At 42.1% G+C, this 22,821-nt stretch overlaps 4 non-coding genes across 4 annotated transcripts; all 4 read left to right on the forward strand.

Annotated features, from left to right (window-relative positions):
* Positions 1-4,500: 4,500 nt before the first annotated feature.
* Positions 4,501-4,619, forward strand: LOC135621082 (5S ribosomal RNA). The gene has a single exon (XR_010490308.1). It is a non-coding gene; the product is annotated as a 5S ribosomal RNA (ribosomal RNA).
* Positions 4,620-5,154: 535 nt separating this feature from the next.
* Positions 5,155-5,273, forward strand: LOC135620764 (5S ribosomal RNA). The gene has a single exon (XR_010489998.1). It is a non-coding gene; the product is annotated as a 5S ribosomal RNA (ribosomal RNA).
* A 9,494-nt stretch (positions 5,274-14,767) lies between these two features.
* LOC135621256 (5S ribosomal RNA) lies at positions 14,768-14,886 on the forward strand. Its single transcript, XR_010490480.1, has one exon. It is a non-coding gene; the product is annotated as a 5S ribosomal RNA (ribosomal RNA).
* A 755-nt stretch (positions 14,887-15,641) lies between these two features.
* LOC135620896 (5S ribosomal RNA) lies at positions 15,642-15,760 on the forward strand. The gene has a single exon (XR_010490125.1). It is a non-coding gene; the product is annotated as a 5S ribosomal RNA (ribosomal RNA).
* The last annotated feature ends 7,061 nt before the right edge of the window (positions 15,761-22,821 follow it).

Here is a 22,821-nt window from a genome sequence, read left to right on the forward strand (position 1 = left end):
TATAAATTTTATATTTATATAATTATTTACTTATAATTTTTATCTATTTTTTTTAAAAATAATTTTTTATTATGAAAAAATGAATCATTTTTCCTTGAGTTAATTCAAACCCAAATCTGAATTTTTCAATCAACCCTTTTAGATCTATTAGAGAGAACAAATCCTAAGTATCTAATGGCTTACTATTCTTTTTTGAAAAGATAATTTAAATCATAATCCGTCAATTTGTTTAAATCTAATTAGGATTCTTGTCAATAATTTAAACTTAATTAGGATTTCTAAGTATACCTGTGTTAGAATCCTACATACCTGTGTTAGAATCCTAATTAGGCAAATGTTTCTCAAATTTTAAACTTGTTAGTAAAGTTTTACAATCACTTTCTATAGCTTAGGAATCAAAGGTAATGACAATACAAGAAACAAAAGATTTAAATATTTTTCCACTTGAAGAACTTATCGGTTCATTGATGACATATGAAATGGTGCGCAATGCACATGATGAACATGATAAACAAAACCACCTTCCAAAGAACAGGAAGGATTTGGGACATAGAACATTTGAAGACCACTCAAGCATAAGCTCAAGTGATGGTGAACAAGAACTACTCACTAAGAAATTTAAAAAATTAAAGAAACAAAAATTTAAGAACAAAAAGAACGGAACTAATTGCTTTGAACGTAAGAAGAAGAACATAAAGTGGGATGAATCGAGCTCCTCCGAAGATGAGGAGAAAATCAAGAAAGGCGAGGTGGCAAACTACGTCTTAACGACATTCAACGATGAGATAATCAAAACCCTCTTAATTTACTTTGAAATTACATGATGCTTTTCATGATGCATTTTCCTTTTTTATTTAGTTTAGAATTAATTTTCTTGAAAATTATATGTTTAATAATTTAATATAGAAAATGTAAAAAATTAGGAATCATGCTTATCATTCTAGTAATTTTAAAAATAATCATGAAAATTACATGTTTATGATAAACAAAATGATTTTGATTAAAAATGCCTTATGAAATCATGCTATATGTGGTTAAGAATAATAATGTGTATCTATGTCAGACCCATACGGTTTCTACTCGAGTCTTGCTCTAATCGGATTCTCCTAGAGAACTCGTTCTCTCTCAATCTGAATGACCCTAGCCAGTGATTTATCTGAGCAAGAATAGATGAGATATTCCTCTAATGATGCCGAGAGTGGATGATCCTCTATCGACACTCAATAGCCCTCGTAAGATCGACTGCCACTCCCAATGACCGGTTGTACTAGATCTGAGATTTCCAAACGTATAAGTCTGGTATCAAAGAATGGAAAACTCATACAGGACATCCTTGGTGTCTCAAGTCTAAGAACCAGATACACCACTAGGACAATGAAATCGCTGTTTGACAATAAGGCATCATCAACCATCCAGCATTCCGTAAGCGGATCAATCAGTGAACTCATTCTCTAATAAGCATCTGTATTATATCCCTAGTGTCCCCACATGAGCAGTTATGAGACCATCTGTATCCATCATATGGACGGGTATACAACACACTAGTGTGTTCGGTTATCTCGATATATCTCTCGAGTAACATAAGACTGAGATTATTTAGGATTTGTGTTTAAAGGCGAATCGGTCTTATTATCGTGATCTCATCATGATTCAATTTCCATTGTATAGATCCAAGGACATCACAATATATACATGCATATATGCAATCATCAATATAAAGTGATAAATATCAAAATATAATAAGCAAAAAGATTCCGTGTCAAGTTACATGTACCATCACTCACGTGATTGGTTTACTGGGCACCTATGACTAGCACTACATACTTCAAGCTTTTCCTTAGGAAAAGACTTTGTCAACATATATGATCCATTCTCATTCGTATGCACCTTTTCCAAATGCAATTCTTTCATCTCAAGCACATCACGAATCCAGTGATATCTCACATCAATATGCTTGGATCTAGAATGGTATGTTGAATTCTTAGAGAGGTGAATGACACTCTGACTATCACAGTAAACAATATATCCTTCTATTTCAAGCCCAATTCCTGTAGAAACATTTTCTTACATAAAGTTTCCTTGCAGGCTTCAGTAACTTAGACTGCCAAGAGATTGCTTCCATTGCAAATGTCATCAAGAATCCCAAAGTGGACTTCTTGGAATCAGTATTACTTGCCATGTCTGCATCTATGTACTCTTCTTGTTAGGAACGAGTCGACACTAAGGGGGGGGGGGGGGGGCGTGTGAATTAGTGCAGCAGTAAAATCACGTCGGTTCTGAAAATTTCTTTCGTTTCATATGATAAAACCGATTTCAGAAACTTGCTCAACTTGAAAGCGTATTTGTAAATGTATTAAAAGTAGTAAGCAAGTAAGGAGGTTTGCTATAAGATAACTTGCACAAAAGAAAAGGCAAACCGGATTTTTATAGTGGTTCGGTCATCGTGACCTACATCCACTCCGTCGATTCCTCTTCCGTCGAGGCCACCGGCATCCACTATCGATCTTCCTTTAATAGGCAAAGATCAACCTCCTTCTTACACCCCTCTTCTTCTTTTCACGAGTTTAGGAGACAACCATTACAAGCACTCACTCCTCTCTCAAACTATTCTAACACTTAGACTAGAGGAGCATTCTCACAAGAGATTACAACAATATTTTTCCCTTTTTAAATTCTCTATGCTTGTATTAGTTAACTAGGGATGAGAGGGGTATTTATAGGCTTCAACTTGATTTAAACTCGGAGCCTAAAAAGGTCTCATCCCAGGTTTCCTAGGTACTAGTGGTACCACCGCTGTTCCTAGGCGGTACCACCGCTTGACAAGGGCGGTACCACCGCCTGACAAGGGCGGTACCACCATTGGCAGTATTTATTACTGGTGGTACCACCGCCCATAATTCTTGGGGAGCTATTCCCCAAGCGGTGCCATCACCGGCCTGGCTTTCAGCATCCTGGTTGGGCCTTGAATCCGACCCAAACCAGCCCAACTTCAGGCCCAGTTGATCCCTAACAGAGTTGATGGGATTACCTCCCAATCTTAACTCTAATTATGTGCTAACTATGATTCCTAAGACATATTCTAAGCAAGATAAGTCCTATTTCTTCCGGCGATCTTCCGGCAAACTTCCGACGATCTCTCGGCTATGTTCTGGTGGACTCCTAGCAAGCTCCTGGACTTCACGACAATCTTCTTGGCAAGTTCCAACGAGCTTCTTTGGTAAGCTCTTGGACTTCTCGGTTGGTTCCGGTAAACCTTCTGACGAATGTTTAGACTTCCGATGAACTCTCGAACTCCCAACGAAATCACATTCTTGACTTCAGAACTTCATTTTTCTTTATGCCTTGCTATCGTAGTTAATCCTGCACACATAAAAATATGCTTCGATCTAGATAAATATTACTAAGCATGAATCATGTCATCCAGCATGTCATTGGTCCATCGATGCTCCGTCCGATTCTTCGGTGCATCGTACTCTCTTGCGGTCTGTTGCCCAATTGGCCAGTTGACCTCCGTAACTCCGATATCCATGGCACAATATTCGCTCTTCTTGGCCCGATGCCTGAATCCATGGCCCGAAGCCTTCTGTTGATATGTTGACCGATCCTCCGGCCCAACATCCAATCTTCTGAAATGTTTTCCTCCGACACAACATGATTCTTTCTGCTTTAATTGTCTCTCCCTAATCGAAGCATCCTACATCACTCAAAACATAGATCAAATCATAAATACTATCAATTGGTTTCATTAGTAAAATATGAGATTCAATACTTCTAACATATATTCATAACTGCTAAAACATAAACACAACCTCGAAGTACCTCTTAGATATCTTAATATTCATTTCATTATTGTCCAATGTTCATTTCCAGGATTAGAGAGAAATCAACTGACAACTCTAACTGCATGAGCTATATCTGGCCTAATATAAACCATAGCATACATCAAACTACCTATTGTAGATGAGTAAGGAACTTTGGACATTTCTTCTTTTTTTTTCTCAATTGTAGGACATAGTTTCAAACTAAGCATGAAATGACTTATAAGTGGAGAACAAACTGCTTTAGCTATACTCATATTGAATCTTTCTTCATAAACATACAATGATCAGATATGGTTCTAGGATAGGTAACCCCTAGGGAAGTCCTCGTGTTGCACTCCTTTTTGTGCCCCGAGCGGCCGAAACCTCTCCCGTCGACCTCCGAGGCGATGGTTTTGGGCCTCGGAATTTGCCGTGAAAGCTATGCAGTTAGTCTCGTGGGGCTCGGAGAGAGCTTTCCGGAATGGGGCCGCAATAGCGATTTCGAGTTCGTTCGAGAAAGTCCGGATGGTTTCGGCGCGCGCTTGCCGTGTCCGGTACGCGGTCGGCCTCGTGGGCATCGGAGAGATCCGATGATGGCGATTCTGAGATCGTTCGAGAGGGTTCGGGGCGCGCAATGGGCTCCGGTCGTCGATACGCCGTCCGCGACGTGCACAAAGGGGAGGGAGGACGCAAAAAAAACGAGTGCGATCATACCAGCACTAAAGCGCCAGATCACATCAGAACTCCAAAGTTAAGTGTGCTTGGGCGAGAGTAATACTAGAATGGGTGACCCCTTGGGAAGTCCTCGTGTTGCACTCCTTTTTGCGCCCCGAGCGGCCAAAAGCCTTACTTAACTCTCTTTTAAGCTGTTCAATTCTTCCAGCATTATGGCCAACAATAAATATATCATTAACATATAGTAGGAGAATAATGAAATCATCATCTAAAACATACAATGATCATATATGGTTCTAGGATGGGTAACCCCTTGGGAAGTCCTCGTGTTGCACTCCTTTTTGCGCCCCGAGCGGCCAAAACCTCTCCCGTCGACCTCCGAGGTGATGGTTTTGGGCCTCGGAATTTGCCTTGACCGCTACGCTGTCAGTCTAGTGGGGCTCGGAGAGAGCTTTCCGGAATGGGGCCGCAATAGCGATTTCGAGTTCGTTCGATAAAGTCCGGATGGTTTCGGCGCGCGCTTGCCGTGTCCGGTACGTGGTCGGCCTCGTGGGCATCGGAGAGATCTGACGATGGCGATTCCGAGATCGTTCGAGAGGATTCGGGGCGTGCAATGGGCTCCGGTCATCGATACGCCGTCCGCGACGTGCACAAAGGGGAGGGAGGACGCAAACAAAACGAGTGCGATCATACTAGCACTAAAGCACCGGATCCCATCAGAACTTCGAAGCTAAGCGTGCTTGGGCGAGAGTGGTACTAGGATGGGTGACCCCCTGGGAAGTCCTCGTGTTGCACTCCTTTTTGCGCCCGAGCGGCCAAAAGCCTTACTTAACTCTCTTTTAAGCTATTCAATTCTTCCAGCATTATGGCCAACAATAAATATATCATTAACATATAGCAGGAGAATAATGAAATCGTCATATAAAAATTTCTTCGTAAACATACAATGATCAGATATGGTTCTAGGATGGGTGACCCCTTGGGAAGTCCTCGTGTTGCACTCCTTTTTGCGCCCCGAGTGGCCAAAACCTCTCCCGTCGACCTCCGAGGCGATGGTTTTGGGCCTCGGAATTTGCCATGACCGCTATGCAGTTAGTATTGTGGGGCTCAGAGAGAGCTTTCCGGAATGGGGCCACAATAGCGATTTTGAGTTCGTTCGAGAAAGTCCGGATGGTTTCGGCGTGCGCTTGCTGTGTCCGGTACGCAGTCGACCTCGTGGGCATCGGAGAGATCCGATGATGGCGATTCCGAGATCGTTCGAGAGGTTTCGGGGCGCGAACTGGGCTCCGGTCGTCGATACGCCATCCGCGATGTGCACAAAGGGGAGGGAGGACGCAAACAAAACGAGTGCGATCATACCAGAACTAAAGCACCGGATCCCATCAGAACTCCAGAGTTAAGGGTGCTTGGGCGAGAGTGTTAGGATCTAGAGCACTAAGAGGGGGGGGGGGGGGGTGAATTAGTGTAGTGGAAATCTTTCAGCGATTAAAAACGAAAGCTGCGTTCTTTCGATAAAAAACGATTTCGATGTAAAAGTCGATTCTAAGATAACTTAAGATTAAGCGCAGTTTACGTCTGCACGCAGTTTGCGTTTGAACGCAGTTTGCGTCTAAACTCAGTTTACGTTTAAACACTATTTGCGTCTAAACACTGCTTTCGCAGTTTACGTCTAAATGCAGTTTTACGTCTAAACGCAATTTTATGTCTAAACGCAGGTTGCGTAGTTTACGTCTAAATGCAGTTTTACGTCTAAACGCAGTTTGCGTCTAAACGCAGTTCTCCGTCTAAACACAGTTTGCGTAGTTTACGTCTAAATGTAGTTTTACGTCTAAACACAGTTTTGGAAAGATCTGAACTTAGAAACTCGTTCGTAAAAGCACAGAAGACAGTTTGCAGTTATAAATGGAATCAGAACGTAAACGTAAACTACAATGTAAAGTTTGTATGAAAACACCGATTTACGTCTAAATGCAGATTCGGAAAGATCAGAACTTAGAGACTTGTTCGTAAAAGCGCAGAGGGCAGTAGCTATGTAGGAGGTTTACAGTAATGATAAAGTGCTCAAAGTAAAAGCAAACCAGAGATTTAGAGTGGTTCGGTCAGTCTTGACCTACTCCACTTTTGGCTTCCTCCACCGACGAGGTCACTGACGTCAACTAGAGGCCTTCCTTCAATAGGCGAAGGCCAACTGCCCTTTTACAGTTTCACTCCTTTTGACGGGATCAGGAGACAACCCTTACAGAACCTTTCTCTCCTCTCTTTACAACTCAAGACTTTGAAGAACAGAAGGAGGAGAACTTAAAGGCTTTTCAACAATTTTGAGTTCAAGAATCGTAGAGAAGATCAAGATTTCGGTGTAGGTCTCTTGCTCTTTCTGTGCTGAATGGGTGGGGTATTTATAGGCCCCAACCCAGTTCAAATTTGGAGCTCAAAACGATCAAATCCCGAAATTTCGGGATCAGGCGGTTGCACCTCCTGACTGGAGAGGTTGCACCGCCTGGCAGAGCTCGGAGACTGAGCCCAAGCGGTTGCACCTCTCTGTCAGGGGCGGTTGCACCGCCTGAGTCTGGCTTTGAGACTGAGCCCCAAGCGGTGCCACCTCCTGACTGAGGCGGTTGCACCTCTCCTGCCAGAGCTCGAAGACCGAGCTCAGGCGGTGCTACCTCTGTCAGGAGAGGTTGCACCGCCCAGTCTCGCTCGGAGACTGAGCCCAGGCGGTGCCACCTCCTGCCTGGGGCGGTTGCACTGCCCAGCTTTGCTGGGAGATCCTCTCCTAGGCGGTGCCACCTCCAACCCTGGCGATGCCACCTCTTTCACTATTTCAGCTCACTTGGTTTGGCTCTAAACTTGGCCCAAACCAGTCCGAACTTGAGCCTAATTGGCCCCTACTTGGGTTATTGGATTAACACCTAATCCTAACCCTAATTAACGTGCTAACTATGAATTTAAAGACATTTTCTAAGCTATTACAAAGTCCGCAAGTCAAGACTTCTTCTGGCAAGCTTCCGGCAAACTTCCGGCGGTCTTCTGATGAACTCTCGGAAACCATTATGCGGACTCCTGGCAAGCTTCTAGACTTCATGATTTGATCTTAGCGAGTTCCAATGAGCTTCTTCGGCAAGCTCCGATCTTTCTCGGCGAGCTCCGGTAGCATTCCCGATGAACCTTCGGACTTCCGTCAAACTCTCGAACTTGCAACAAATCCTTCGCGCTTGACTCCGACACTTTGTTTCGCTTTATGTCTTCATCATTATCATAGTTAATCCTACACAATTAAAGCAAAACTTCGATCGAGACAATTAATTCTAAGCAATTAACCAAGTTGTCCGGCATGTCATTGGTCCCTCGATGCTTCGTCTGATTCTTCGGCGCATCGTCCTCTCCTGCGGCCTATTGCCCAATCGGCCAGTTGACTCCGCAACTCCGATATCCTTGGCACAATAACCGCTCTTCTTGGCTTGATGCCCGAGTCCACTGCCCGGAGTCTTTTGTCGATACGTCGACCGATCTACTAGCCCGACATCCAATCTTCTAACATGTTCCTCCGGCACAACATGATTTTCCTGCTTTAATTGTCTCATCCTGATCGAAGCATCCTGCGTCACTCAAAACGCAGATTAAATCATAAACATATATCAAGTAGTTTCATCATCAAAATACGAGATTCAACAATCTCCCCCTTTTTGATGATGACAACCACTTGATGACGGAGTTAAACTTAACTCCCGGAGTTTAAACTAACTCCCCCTATCAATATGCCATATTGATAGAACCTTGAATTCAAACTGAATTCAAGTCATTGCAATATTCATCATGAATACTTGCAACACGTCAACATGAACATATGCATAAACTTATGCATCACATGTCATGTCATCAACATACTTTCATCAACATACTTCTCCCCCTTTGTCATCAACAAAAAGGAGAAGTATCACAATCAAGTGTTTGTGATATTGGTTCAACTCATTGCATGAAAAACATAATATCAAGTTTTATCATCATGCAATTTTGCTAGAAAATATAGCAAGTGTTGAATCATGCTTAGAATATTCAAGCTATCAAGTTTTAGATATACAAGTTTTATAGCATATAAGATAGCACTTGGTATGAAAATTAGAGATGTTCAAGATAGCAAGTTCTACATTATGCAAGCTAGCAAATTAGAGATGTTCAAGAAGGCAACTCTTGCTTCTTGAAATATGAAAATTTTGTCCACTTTGCTAGATGCGCAAGTTAGCATGTTTTGCTTCTTGAGATAGGCAAGATAGCACCTTTGTTCTTTTTGTTTCTTAAGATGTTCAAGATAGCAATTTCTTCTCTTTCGAGAAGTGAAAATTTGCTTTCTTCTTGAATTGTGCATGCAAGTTATCTCCTCCTTAGTCATTGTCAAAAAGAAGGGAAAACCCTTTCTGTCAATTTCTAAATCATGACAAAGGTGAGTAATCATTTTTATTTTAAAATTCCATAATTGAGATAAACCTTGAATTCAAATCAAGGCAATTTTAATCAAGGTTCATATCATATGCAATACATTACGTAGAAAGCATAAGTATTGCATGCATCATTTTAGCAACAAATCATAGCATTTCATCACATGGCAAGATATCATCAAGTAGAATTACGATGCAAGTTCTTGATATCTTAACATGATGAAAATTCAAATATGGCACTTATAGTATCAATTCATATATTTCTCCCCCTTTATCATCAACAAAAGGAGAAGTAGCTCTAGCTATTTTAAAATATATGCAAGTTTTTATAACATGAAGCTATATTTTCATCACAACATATAAGCACAAAAGCATAGCAAGATTCTTAGGTTCAATCATGGCAATTCAACACTTGCTTCATGTGCAAGATTGCACTTGCTTTTCTTTGATGTTCTAACTAGCAAAAGCTTTCTCCCCTTTGTTTTTATCTAAAAGAAGGGAGAAATCAATGGAAATTTTTTTTAAATTATTATACAGGCCATATTACAAAATCTTGTCATGATATCAAGAAAGTTCAAGAAGGACATGATCCATTCAACAAATCCTTTTAATAGGGCAAAGTAATTATATAACCAAGAATCATGATTAAAATATTTCAATATCATAGATCAAGTCATGATTCGTGATTCATCATAAAGCAAATTAATTTTCAGTAATCACATAAGGCATTTAAAGAATTTTTGAAACATAGAAGAATGATTAATTTAAGCATGTAATGTTTCAATCAAAATCAAGTCATGAATACCAATACTTTCATATTGTGAGTATCAATTTATGAATACCAAAAGATATTATTTGTGATTTCAATTTTGCAAGATCATGATTATGATTTAGACATAACTTATTCAAATCAAATCGTCAACTTGAAACTCATAATCAAGTCATTAAAATTAATTTCGAAATTCATAAAATATCATGAAATCAAAAGACAAGTTGCATTTCATTTGAAGAACTCCTTTTTGATAAATGTAGGGAGCATAATGAACGATCTTGATTTATAAAGAGCTTCATGTTATAATTATCAAGATCATGATTTTAATAATTATTCTCTTTAGCAAAGAATCACAAAAGCACTTTATTTTTGCATAAGAAGTCTCATTGTATTATGATTTATAAATTCTTTTTCTGCACATGAATCATAGGAGATATGTATGTGAAACAAATCTTTGCAAGCAAAGACACTATCATTCATATTTCAAGATGGAATTTATAAGCAGGAATCATTTCATCAAATCCATTTTAGAAAAATATTTTTCATAAGTGTATGAGAAAATCCGATTGTTAGGATACCAATTGTTAAGTGAATCCGAAAATGAAATTAGTACTTTCATGCATTCGGATAAGATTTTGCTATAGATTTTCAAGTTCAATTATGAAGATAAAACATGCTCATGATCATAAAAAATTATGTATCCAAAAAATATAATTTCCAACATGTTATAGTGTAAAATCATCATGGCAATTAAGTGTTTTGAACATTGAATCAAGAATGTCCGAAAAATAATCTTAACACGTTCATGCATTCGAGCATATTTTTGCCATAGTTTTTCAAATATACTCATGAGAATAACACATGCTTATCATCGGCTTAAAATCTCATGCATAAAATTGTTAATCAAAATATTTAATTTCATCATTATGCATTTCTTCAAATCAAACATGATCTTTAATCAAAATCGAGAAATAACAATGGAAATCAACGTAATACACATTATTACTTCTTAACCATGATTTCATATTTTCAATCAAGATTATTTTATTTGTTTATCATAAAATATGCAATATTATCATTTTCGAAATTACTTAGTATGATCATAATAATTTTTTTTTTAACATGTAATTTTTAAGAAAATTAATTCTAAACTAATAGAGAAAAATACATCATGAAAGCATCAAGTAATTTCAAAATAAATTAGGGGGATTTCGATTACCTCATCATTGTAGGCTGTTAAGGCGTAGTTTGCCGCCTTGCTTTTGTTGACTTTCTCTTCTTCGGAAGAGCTCGATTCATCCCAATTTTTGTTCTTCTTCTTGCGTTTAAAGCAAGTAGTTCGATTCTTTTTACTTTTTAATTTTCGTTTCATTTGTAGTTTAAGTTCACCATCACTTGAGCTTATGCTCGAGTGGTCTTCAAATGTTCTATGTCCCAAATCCTTCCTGTTCTTTGGAAGGTTGTTTTGTTCATCATTGTCCTCATCACTTGAGTCATCGCTCAAGTGGCATTCATTTGTCCAGAGTTCCAAATCCTTCCTGTTCTTTGGAAGGTGATTGTGTTCAATATGTTCATCATGTGCATTGTGCACCATTTCATATGTCATCAATGAACCAATTAGTTCTTCAAGTGGTAAGTTGTTTAGGTTTTTAGCTTCTTGTATTGCAGTTACTTTTGAATCCCACTTCTTAGAAAGAGAACGCAAAATCTTGTTTACGAGTTCAAAGTCCAAAAAACATTTTCCAAGAGCTCTTAAACTATTGACGACATCCGTGAAACGGGTGTACATGTCGCCTATAGTCTCGCTTGGTTGCATTCGAAAAAGCTCGAAATCATGCAATAAAAAGTTAACTTTCGAGTCTTTGACACTACTAGTTCCCTCGTGCGTGATTTCAAGTGTTCGCCAAATGTCAAAAGCTGTTTCGCACGTAGAAATCCGATTGAACTCATTTTTGTCCAAAGCGCAAAATAAGGCATTCATAGCCTTTGCGTTTAAAGAGAAATACTTCTTCTCCAAATCCGACCATTCGTTCGTCGGTTTAGAGGGAAGTTGAAAACTGTTTTCAACGATATTCCATAAATCCAGATTTAGAGAAATCAAGAAAACTCTCATTCGAGTTTTCCAATAAGTATAGTCCAATCCGTTAAAGAACGGTGGATAAAAGACCGAAAAGCCCTCTTGAAGAGCCATTTCTCTCGGGTGTAAATCCGAAATGAGAAATACCCCGCTCTGATACCAATTGTTAGGATCGAGAGCACTAAGAGGGGGGGGGGGGGTGAATTAGTGCAGCGAAAATCTTTCAGCGATTAAAAACGAAACCTGCGTTCGTTCGATAAAAAACGATTTCAATGTAAAAGCCGATTCTAAGATAACTTAAGATTAAGCGCAGTTTATGTCTGCACGCAGTTTGCATCTGAACGCAGTTTGCGTCTAAACTCAATTTACGTCTAAACTCAGTTTACGTTTAAACGCAGTTTGTGTCTAAACACCGTTTACGTAGTTTACGTCTAAATGCAGTTTTACGTCTAAACGCAATTTTACGTCTAAACGTAGGTTACGTAGTTTACGTGTAAACGCAGTTTTAGGTCTAAACACAGTTTGCGTCTAAACGCAGTTCTACATCTAAACACAGTTTGCGTAGTTTACGTCTAAACGCAATTTTACGTCTAAACGCAGTTTTATGTCTAATCGCAGTTTTGGAAAGATCTGAACTTAGAAACTCGTTCGTAAAAGCATAGAAGACAGTTTGCAGTTATAAATAGAATCAGAACGTAAATGTAAACTACAATGTAAAGTTTGTACGAAAACATCAATTTACGTCTGAATGCAGATACGGAAAGATCAGAACTTAGAGACTTATTCGTAAAAGCGCAGAGGGTAGTAGCTATGTAGGAGGTTTGCAGTAATGATAAAGTGCTCAAAGTAAAAGCAAACTAGAGATTTAGAGTAGTTTGGTCAGTCTTAACCTACTCCACTTTTGGCTTCCTCCACCGACGAGGTCACCGACGTCAACTAGAGGCCTTCCTTCAATAGGCGAAGGCCAACTGCCCTTTTACAGTTTCACTCCTTTTGACGGGATCAGGAGACAACCCTTACAGAACCTTTCTCTCCTCTCTTTACAACTCAAGACTTTGAAGAACAGAAGGAGGAGAACTTAAAGGCTTTTCAACAATTTTGAGCTCAAGAATCACAGAGAAGATCAAGATTTCGGTGTAGGTCTCTTGCTCTTTCTATGCTGAATGGGTGGGGTATTTATAGGCCCCAACCCAGTTCAAATTTGGAGCTCAAAACGATCAAATCCCGGAATTCCAGGATCAGGCGGTTGCACCTCCTGACTAGAGAGGTTGCACCACCTAGCAGAGCTCGGAGACTGAGCCCAAGCGGTTGCACCTCTCTGTTAGGGGCGGTTGTAACGCCTGAGTCTGGCTCGGAGACTGAGCCCTAGGTGGTGCCACCTCCTGACTGGGGCGGTTGCACCTCTCCTGCCAAAGCTCGAAGACCGAGCTCAGGCGGTGCTACCTCTGTCAGGAGAGATTGCACCGCCCAGTCTCGCTCGGAGACTGAGCCCAGGCGGTGCTACCTCCTCTCCTGGGCGGTGCCACCTCCAACCCTGGCGGTGCCACCTCTTTCACTATTTCAGCTCACTTGGTTTGGCTCCAAACTTGGCCCAACCCAGTCCGAACTTGAGCCTAATTGGCCCCTACTTGGGTTATAGGATTAACACCTAATCCTAACCCTAATTAATATGCTAACTATGAATTTAAAGACATTTTCTAAGCTATTACAAAGTCCGCAAGTCAAGACTTCTTCTGGCGAGCTTCCGGCAAACTTCCGGCGGTCTTCCGATGAACTCTCCGAAACCATTCTACGGACTCCCGGCAAGCTCCTAGACTTCATGATTTGATCTTAGCGAGTTCCAATGAGCTACTTCGGCAAGCTCCGATCTTTCTCGGCGAGCTCCGGTAGCATTCCCGATGAACCTTCGGACTTCCGTCGAACTCTCGAACTTGCAACAAATCCTTCGCGCTTGACTCCGACACTTTATTTCGCTTTATGTCTTCATCGTTATCATAGTTAATTCTGCACAATTAAAGCAAAACTTCGATCGAGACAATTAATCCTAAGCAATTAACCAAGTTGTCCGGCATGTCGTTGGTCCATCGACGCTTCGTCTAATTCTTCGGCGCATCGTCCTCTCCTACGGCCTATTGCCCAATCGGCCAGTTGACTCCGCAACTCCGATATCCTTGGCACAATAACCGCTCTTCTTGGCCCAATGCCCGAGTCCACTGCCCGGAGCCTTCTGTTGATACGTCGACTGATCTACTGGCCCGACGTCCAATCTTCGGACATGTTCCTCCGGCACAACATGATTTTCCTGCTTTAATTGTCTCATCGTGATCGAAGCATCGTGCGTCACTCAAAACGCAGATTAAATCATAAACATATATCAAGTAGTTTCATCATCAAAATACGAGATTCAACAGAGAGTAGAACTAGGATGGGTGACCCCCTGGGAAGTCCTCGTGTTGCAATCCTTTTTACGCCCCGAGCGACGAAAAGCCTTGCTTAACTCTCTTTTAAGCTATTCAATTCTTCCAGCATTATGGCCAACAATAAATATATCATTAACATATAGCAGGAGAATAGTGAAATCATCATCTAAAATTTTTTTCGTAAACATACAATGATTAGATATGGTTCCAAGATGGCTGACCCCCAGGGAAGTCCTCGTGTTGCACTCCTTTTTGCGCACCGAGCGGCCAAAACCTCTCCCGTTGACCACCGAGGCGATGGTTTTGGGCTTCGAAATTTACCGTGACCGCTACGCAGTCCGTCTCGTGGGGCTCGGAGAGAGCTTTCCGGAATGGGGCCGCAATAGCGATTTCGAGTTCGTTCGAGAAAGTCCGGATGGTTTCGGCGCGCGCTTGCCGTGTCCGGTATGCGGTCGGCCTCGTGGGCATCGGAGAGATCCGATGATGGCAATTCCGTGATCGTTCGAGAGGTTTCGGGGCACGCAATGGGCTCCGGTTGTCGATATGCCGTCCGCGACGTGCACAAAGGGGAGGGAGGACGCAAAAAAAATGAGTGCAATCATACCAACACTAAAGCACCGGATCCCCTCAGAACACCAAAGTTAAGCATGCTGGGGCGAGAGTAGTACTAGGATGGGTGACCCCCTGGGAAGTCCTCGTGTTACACACCTTTTTGCGCCCCGAGCGGCCAAAAGCCTTACATAACTCTCTTTTAAGCTGTTCAATTCTTCCAGCATTATGGCGAACAATAAATATATCATTAACATATAGCAGGAGAATAATGAAATCATCATCTAAAAATTTATTCGTAAACATACAATGATCAGATATGATTCTTGGATGGGTGACCCCCTGGGAAGTCATCGAGTTACACTCCTTTTTGCGCCCCGAGTGGCCAAATGCCTTACTTAACTCTCTTTTAAGCTGTTCAATTCTTCCAGCAATATGGCCAACAATAAATATATAATTAACATATAGCAGGAGAATAATGAAATCATCATTTAAAAATTTCTTCGTAAACATACAATGATCAGATATGGTTCTAGGATGGGTGACCCCCTGGGAAGTCCTCGTGTTGCACTCCTTTTTGCGTCCCGAGCGGCCAAAACCTCTCCCGTCGACCTCCGAGGCGATGGTTTTGAGCCTCGGAATTTGCCATGACCGCTATGCAGTCAGTCTCGTGGGGCTCGGAGAGAGCTTTCCGGAATGGGGCTGCAATAGCGATTTTGAGTTCGTTCGAGAAAGTCCGGATGGTTTCGGCGAGCGCTTGCCGTGTCCGGTACGCAGTCGGCCTCGTGGGCATCGGAAAGATCCGATGATGGCGATTCTGAGATCGTTCGAGAGGTTTCGGGGCGCGAAATGGGCTCCGGTCGTCGATACGCCGTCCGCGACGTGCACAAAGGGGAGGGAGGACGCAAACAAAACGAGTGCGATCATACCAGAACTAAAGCACCGGATCCCATCAGAACTCCGGAGTCAAGGGTGCTTGGGTGAGAGTAGTACTAGGATGGGTGACCCCCTGGGAAGTCCTCGTGTTGCACTCCATTTTGCGCCCCGAGCGGCGAAAAGCCTTGCTTAACTCTCTTTTAAGCTGTTGAATTCTTCCAGCATTATGGCGAACAATAAATATATCATTAACATATAGCAGGAGAATAATGAAATCATCATCTAAAAATTTCTTCGTAAACATATAACGATCAGATATGGATCTAGGATGGGTGACCCCTTGGGAAGTCCTCATGTTGCACTCCTCTTTGCGCCCCGAGCGGCCAAAACCTCTCCCGTCGACCACCGAGGCGATGGTTTTGGGTTTCGAAATTTGCCGTGACCACTACGTAGTCCGTCTCGTGGGGCTCGGAGAGAGCTTTCCGGAATGGGGCCGCAATAGCGATTTCGAGTTCGTTCGAGAAAGTCCGGATGGTTTCGGCGCGCGCTTGCCGTGTCCGGTACGCGGTCGGCCTCGTGGGCATCGGAGAGATCCGACGATGACGATTCCGTGATCGTTCGAGAGGTTTCGGGGCACGAAATGGGCTCCGGTCATCGATACGCTGTCCGCGACGTGCACAAAGGGGAGGGAGGACGCAAACAAAACGAGTGCGATCATACCAGCACTAAAGCACCGTATCCCATCAGAACTCCGAAGTTAAGCGTGCTTGGGCGAGAGTAGTGTTAGGATCAAGAGCACTAAGAGGGGGGGGGGTGAATTAGTGCAGCGGAAATCTTATAATAATTTAAAAACCAAAAGCTGCGTTCGTTCAAAAACTATTATGATGCAAAAGCAAATTCTCAGTTTGTATCTAAGTGCAGTTTGTGTCTAAGCGCAGATTGCGTTTAAGCGCAGTTTTGCGTCTAAGCGCAGTTTTGCGTCTAAACTCAGATTTACGTCTAAATGCAGATTTACGTCTAAACGCAGATTTACGTCTAAACGCAGTTTTACGTCTAAACGTAGTTTTACGTCTAAACGTAGATTTACGTCTAAACGCAGTTTTACGTCTAAACGCAGTTTTACGTCTAAACGCAGATTTACGTCTAAACGCAGTTTTACGTCTAGACGCAGATTTACGTCTAAACTTTGAAACTCGTTTGTATACTCGCAGAAGGCAGTATGCAGTTGAAATCAAGACGTAAACGTGAACTGAAATCTGATGATTGAGCGAGGAAAGCCGATTTACGTCTGAATGCAGTTTTACGTCTAAATGTTGAAACTCGTTCGTAAAATCGTAGAGGACAGATTGCAGTTATTAATAGGATTAAAATGTAAGCGTAAACTGCAAGGAAGCTCGTTCGTCAAAGCGCGGAAAACAGTTCTGCAGAATCAAACGTAAACGTAAACTGTAATGTATGAAAATACGAATTTACGTCTGAATGCAGATTTGGAAGAACAGCACTTAGAACTTGTTCGTGAAAGCGCAGAGAGCAGTAGTGATGAGGGAGGTTTGCAGTAATGATAAGGTGCTCGAAAATAAACGCAAACCAGAGATTTAGAGTGGTTCGGTCAGCCTTGACCTACTCCACTTTTGGCTTCCTCCACCGATGAGGTTGCCGACATCAACTAGGTGCCTTCCTTCAATGGGCGAAGGCCAAACTTCCCTCTTACAATTTCTCTCCTTTTGACAGGCTTAGGAGACAACCTTTACAGACCTTTCTCTCACTTTACAATTGAAAACTTGAAGAACAGAAGGAGGAGACTTAAAGGCTTTACAACACTTTGAGCTCTTAGAATCACAGAAAAGATCAAGATTTCGGTATAGGTCTGTATCTTTTCAGTGCTGAATGGGTGGGGTATTTATAGGCCCCAACCCAATTCAAAATTCGAGCTCAAAACGATCAAATCGATCAAATCCCAGAATTCTGGGATCAGGCGGTTGCACCTCTTGACTGGAGAGGTGGCACCGCCTGGCAGAGCTCGAAGACTGAGCTCTGCCGATTGCTTCTCTCTGCCAGAGCTCGAAGACTGAGCTCGATGGTTGCATCACCTGGCAGAGCTCGAAGACTGAGCTTGGTGGTTGCATCACCTGGCAAAGCTCGAAATCTGAGCTCGGTGGTTGCATCACCTGGCAGAGCTCGAAACTGAGCTCAGGCTGATGCACCTCTCTGCCAGAGCTCGAAGACTGAGCTTGGTGAATGCATCACCTGGCAGAGCTCGAGACTGAGCTCAGGCTGATGCACCTATCTTCCAGAGCTCGAAGACTGAGCTTGGTGGTTGCATCGCCTGGCAGAGCTCGGAACTTGAGCTCTGGCGGTGCAACCTCTTGGCTGGGGCGGTTGCACCTCCCAGCCTCGCAGCCCTGGCGGTTGCACCTCCTGGCTGGGGCGGTTGCACCTCCCAACCCCACAGCCCAGGCGGTTGCACCTCCTGGCTGGGGCGGTTGCACCTCCCAACCCCACAGCCCAGGCAGTTGCACCTCCTGGCTGGGGCGGTTGCACCTCCCAACCCCACAGCCCAGGCGGTTGCACCTCCTGGCTGGGGCGGTTGCACCTCCTGGTGCAATCAGGGTCCGAATGGTTCACTCCATTCGGCCCACTTTGAATCTTTTCAGGGGCCCAATTGCCCCAAGATTAAGCTAATGGGATCACCTCCCATTTTCATGCTTAATCATCATGCTAACTACGATTAACTCTAAGACAACTTCTGCAGCTTTGCTCCGATGCGTCAATCGCTTCTTCCGGCGAGTTTCCTGCCAACTTCCGTCGATCAACCGATAACCCTCGGTGATCCTTCTGCAGACATCCGGCATACTCCTGGACTTTGCGACGATCCACTTGGCGAGTTCCGACGAGCTTCGCTTGGCAAGCTTCTGGACTTCTCGGATCTGTTCTCTCTGAACCTCCGACGACCGTCCGAACTTCCGTCGAACTCTCGAACTCCCAACGTGATCATGATCTTGACTCCGGCGCAACTCCTGCTGCTTGTCTTACTCTCATCGTAGTTAATCCTGCACACTTATCTCAACACATAGATTAGATAACAAATGACAATTGACTTCATCATCAAAATCCGAGATTCAACAATCTCCCCCTTTTTGATGATGACAATCAATTGATAAAGGAGTTGTCCTTAACTCCCCCTATCTATATGCCATAGTTGAGATAAGTCAACCTTGAATTCAAGACCTAAGAATTCAAGTGACGTATTGATAAGTTAGATCAGTTAAACTTATCAATGCTCCCATCATGATGCCCATCATGATGTATCTCTTCAAGAATGATGTCAAGGCATGACATACATCATCAAGTTAGTATGATTGTGTTTGTAACCATTCATCATGTAATCATATAAAGCTACGAAGGACTTTTTACATGATGCTCACATTTGAGATTTTCTAGTAAGTTTGCATTTTCTTCACAATATCAAATCAAGATATGATGCAAACTATAGTACATGTTCACATATCTCTTGGTGATGCAAGGATGGCATAACATTGTTTATGGCATCACTCAAGTATTTGCAACTATGACATAGATATGATTATGGCAGTTCAGCTGTGACATAGTGTTTATCAATTCATATTTTTCTCCCCCTTTGTCATCAACAAAAAGCATGATAGCATTATCAAGCATATAAAGGAAGTCATGACACATATATCTCTTTATTGTTTTTGCTTGACGAAGGAAAGTCATTTTCCAAAGAGTTTTCATAAGAGTGTACGGGAACATCCCATTTTTAGCATACAACCCGAAAAATGAACTTCTTACATGCATTTGGTTAAAAATATTTGTCACATAATTTTGCAACATGTTATTTGATCAAGCGTTGTCAAGGCATGTAATAGTAATAACATTTGAAAAATAATTTTAAGTATTCGGACACATCAACATTCCTAATTCTCTTCTTATGTAATCAAATTGTTCTTCACATAGGGGTTTTGTGAAGATATCAACTAGTTGATGTTTGGTATCAATAAACTCTATGGTTACATCATGATTAGTGACATGATCTCGTATAAAGTGATGTCTAATATCAATGTGTTTTGTTCTTGAGTGTTGTATAGGATTTTTAGTTAAGCATATTGCACTCGTGTTATCACATTTAATGGGAATATCTTTAAGATTCACTTTGTAATCTTCTAAAGTGTTTTTCATCCATACAACTTGTGCACAGCATGCACTTGCTGCAATGTATTCAGCTTCGGTTGTTGATAGGGCAACCGAGTTTTGTTTCTTAGATGACCAGGATACAAGGGCATGTCCTAAAAATTGACATGATCCTGATGTGCTTTTTCTGTCTAGTTTACAGCCAGCGAAGTCCGCATCAGCATAGGCTGTTAATTCAAAATTTTCTGATTTTGGGTACCATAATCCTAGATTGGTAGTTCCATTAAGATATCTGAGTATTCTTTTGACTGCTTTGAGATGAGATATCTTAGGGTCTGATTGAAATCTAGCACAAAGTCCTACACTTAACATGATGTCTGGTCTGGTGGCAGTGAGGTAAAGTAAACTTCCTATCATACCCCTATAGGTTTTTTGATCGAAGCTTTCTCCATTCTCATCAATTTCTAACTTAGTGGAGGTGCTCATAGGGGTGTCAATGGCTTTTGAATTATTCATTTTGAACTTCTTTAGCAAACTCACAGCATATTTGGTTTGACTAATAAAGATGCCATTGCTTAGTTGTTTGATTTGTAGGCCTAAGAAGAATGTTAACTCTCCCATTAGACTCATTTCGAATTCATGACTCATAGTTTTCGCAAAGGATTCACAAAGAGATTCATTTGTAGAACCAAAGATAATATCATCAACATAAATCTGAACAATGAGAAAATCATTTTCAAAATTCTTGATAAACAATGTAGTATCAACCTTGCCTTTTATGAATTATTTTCAATGAGAAAAGAGCTAAGTCTCTCATACCAAGCCCTTGGGGCTTGTTTTAAACCATAGAGAGCTTTAGTTAATCTAAACACATGATTAGGGTAGCCATTATTTTCAAATCCAGGAGGTTGTTCAACATAAACTTCTTCGGAAATGAAACCATTTAGAAAAGCGCTTTTAACATCCATTTGAAATAACTTAAAATTATTGCAACTAGCGTAGGCAAGGAGCATCCTTATGGCTTCCAATCGAGCCACAGGTGCGAAGGTTTCTTCGTAATCGATACCTTCTTCTTGGTTGAAACCTTTGGCCACTAATCTAGCCTTGTTTCTAACCACGATACCATTTTCATCTTGCTTGTTTCTAAAGACCCATTTAGTACCAATTACTAAATGGTCATTTGGCCTAGGAACAAGCGTCCACACCTCATTTCTCTCAAATTGATTTAATTCATCTTGCATTGCGATAATCCATGAATCATCTTTCATGGCTTCATCAACACATTTGGGTTCAATTTGGGAGAGAAAAGCGGCGTTGGCACAAAAGTTTTTAAAAGAAGATCGTGTTTGAACCCCCTTTGATGTGTCTCCTAGGATTAGCTCCTTAGGATGAGCATCTATATACTTCCTGTTAGGATCAAGAGCACTAAGAGGGGGGGGGTGAATTAGTGCAGCGGAAATTTTATAATAATTTAAAAACAAAAAGCTGCGTTCGTTCAAAAACGATTATGATGCAAAAGCAAATTCTCAGTTTGTATCTAAGTGCAGTTTGCGTCTTAAGCGCAGATTGCGTCTAAGCGCAGTTTTGCGTCTAAGCGCAGATTGCGTCTAAGCACAGATTGCGTCTAAGCGCAGTTTTACGTCTAAACGTAGTTTTACGTCTAAACGCAGATTTACGTCTAAACGCAGTTTTACGTTTAAACGCAGTTTTACGTCTGAACGTAGTTTTACGTCTAAACGCAGATTTACGTCTAAACGCAGTTTTACGTTTAAACGCAGTTTTACGTCTAAACGCAGATTTGCGTCTAAACTTTGAAACTCGTTTGTATATTCGCAGAAGGCAGTATGCAGTTGAAATCAAGACGTAAACGTAAACTGAAATCTGATGATTGAGCGAAGAAAGCCGATTTACGTCCGAATGCAGTTTTACGTCTAAATGTTAAAACTCGTTCGTAAAATCGTAGAGGACAGATTGCAGTTATTAATAGGATTAAAATGCAAGCGTAAACTGCAAGGAAGCTCGTTCGTAAAAGCGCAGAAAACAGTTCTGCAGAATCAAACGTAAACGTAAACTGTAATGTACGAAAATGCGAGTTTACGTCTGAATCCAGATTTGGAAGAACAGCACTTAGAACTTGTTCGTGAAAGCGCAGAGAGCAGTAGTGATGAGGGAGGTTTGCAGTAATGATAAAGTGCTCGAAATTAAACGCAAACCAGAGATTTATAGTGGTTCGGTCAGCCTTGACCTACTCCACTTTTGGCTTCCTCCACCGATGAGGTTGCCGACGTCAACTAGCTGCCTTCCTTCAATGGGCGAAGGCCAAACTTCCCTCTTACAGTTTCTCTCCTTTTGACAGGCTTAGGAGACAACCTTTACAGACCTTTCTCTCCTCACTTTACAGTTGAACACTTGAAGAACAGAAGGAGGAGACTCAAGGATTTACAACACTTTTGAGCTCTTTAGAATCACAGAAAAGATCACAATTTCGGTATGGGTCTGTGCCTTTTCAGTGCTGAATGGGTGGGGTATTTATAGGCCCCAACCCAGTTCAAAATTCGAGCTCAAAACGATCAAATCGATCTAATCCCAGAATTTCTGGGATCAGGCGGTTGCACCTCTCGACTGGAGAGGTGGCACCGCCTGGCAGAGCTCGAAGACTGAGCTCTGCCGATTGCTTCTTCTCTGCCAGAGCTCGAAGACTGAGCTCGATGGTTGCATCACCTGGCAGAGCTCGAAGACTGAGCTTGGTGGTTGCATCACCTGGCAGAGCTCGAAATCTGAGCTTGGTGGTTGCATCACTTGGCAGAGCTCCAAACTGAGCTCAAGCTGATGCACCATTCTGCCATAGCTCGAAGACTGAGCTTGGTGAATTCATCACCTTGCAAAGCTCGAGACTGAGCTCAGGCTGATGCACCACTCTGCCAAAGCTCGAAGACTGAGCTTGGTGGTTGCATCGCCTGGCAGAGCTCGGAACTTGAGCTCTGGCGGTGCAACCTCTTGGCTGGAGCGGTTGCACCTCCCAGCCGTGCAGCCCTGGCGGTTGCACCTCCTGGCTGGGGCGGTTGCACCT

The sequence above is a fragment of the Musa acuminata genome, chromosome BXJ2-8 (genome assembly GCF_036884655.1).
Source record: "Musa acuminata AAA Group cultivar baxijiao chromosome BXJ2-8, Cavendish_Baxijiao_AAA, whole genome shotgun sequence".
Taxonomy (NCBI): domain Eukaryota; kingdom Viridiplantae; phylum Streptophyta; class Magnoliopsida; order Zingiberales; family Musaceae; genus Musa; species Musa acuminata.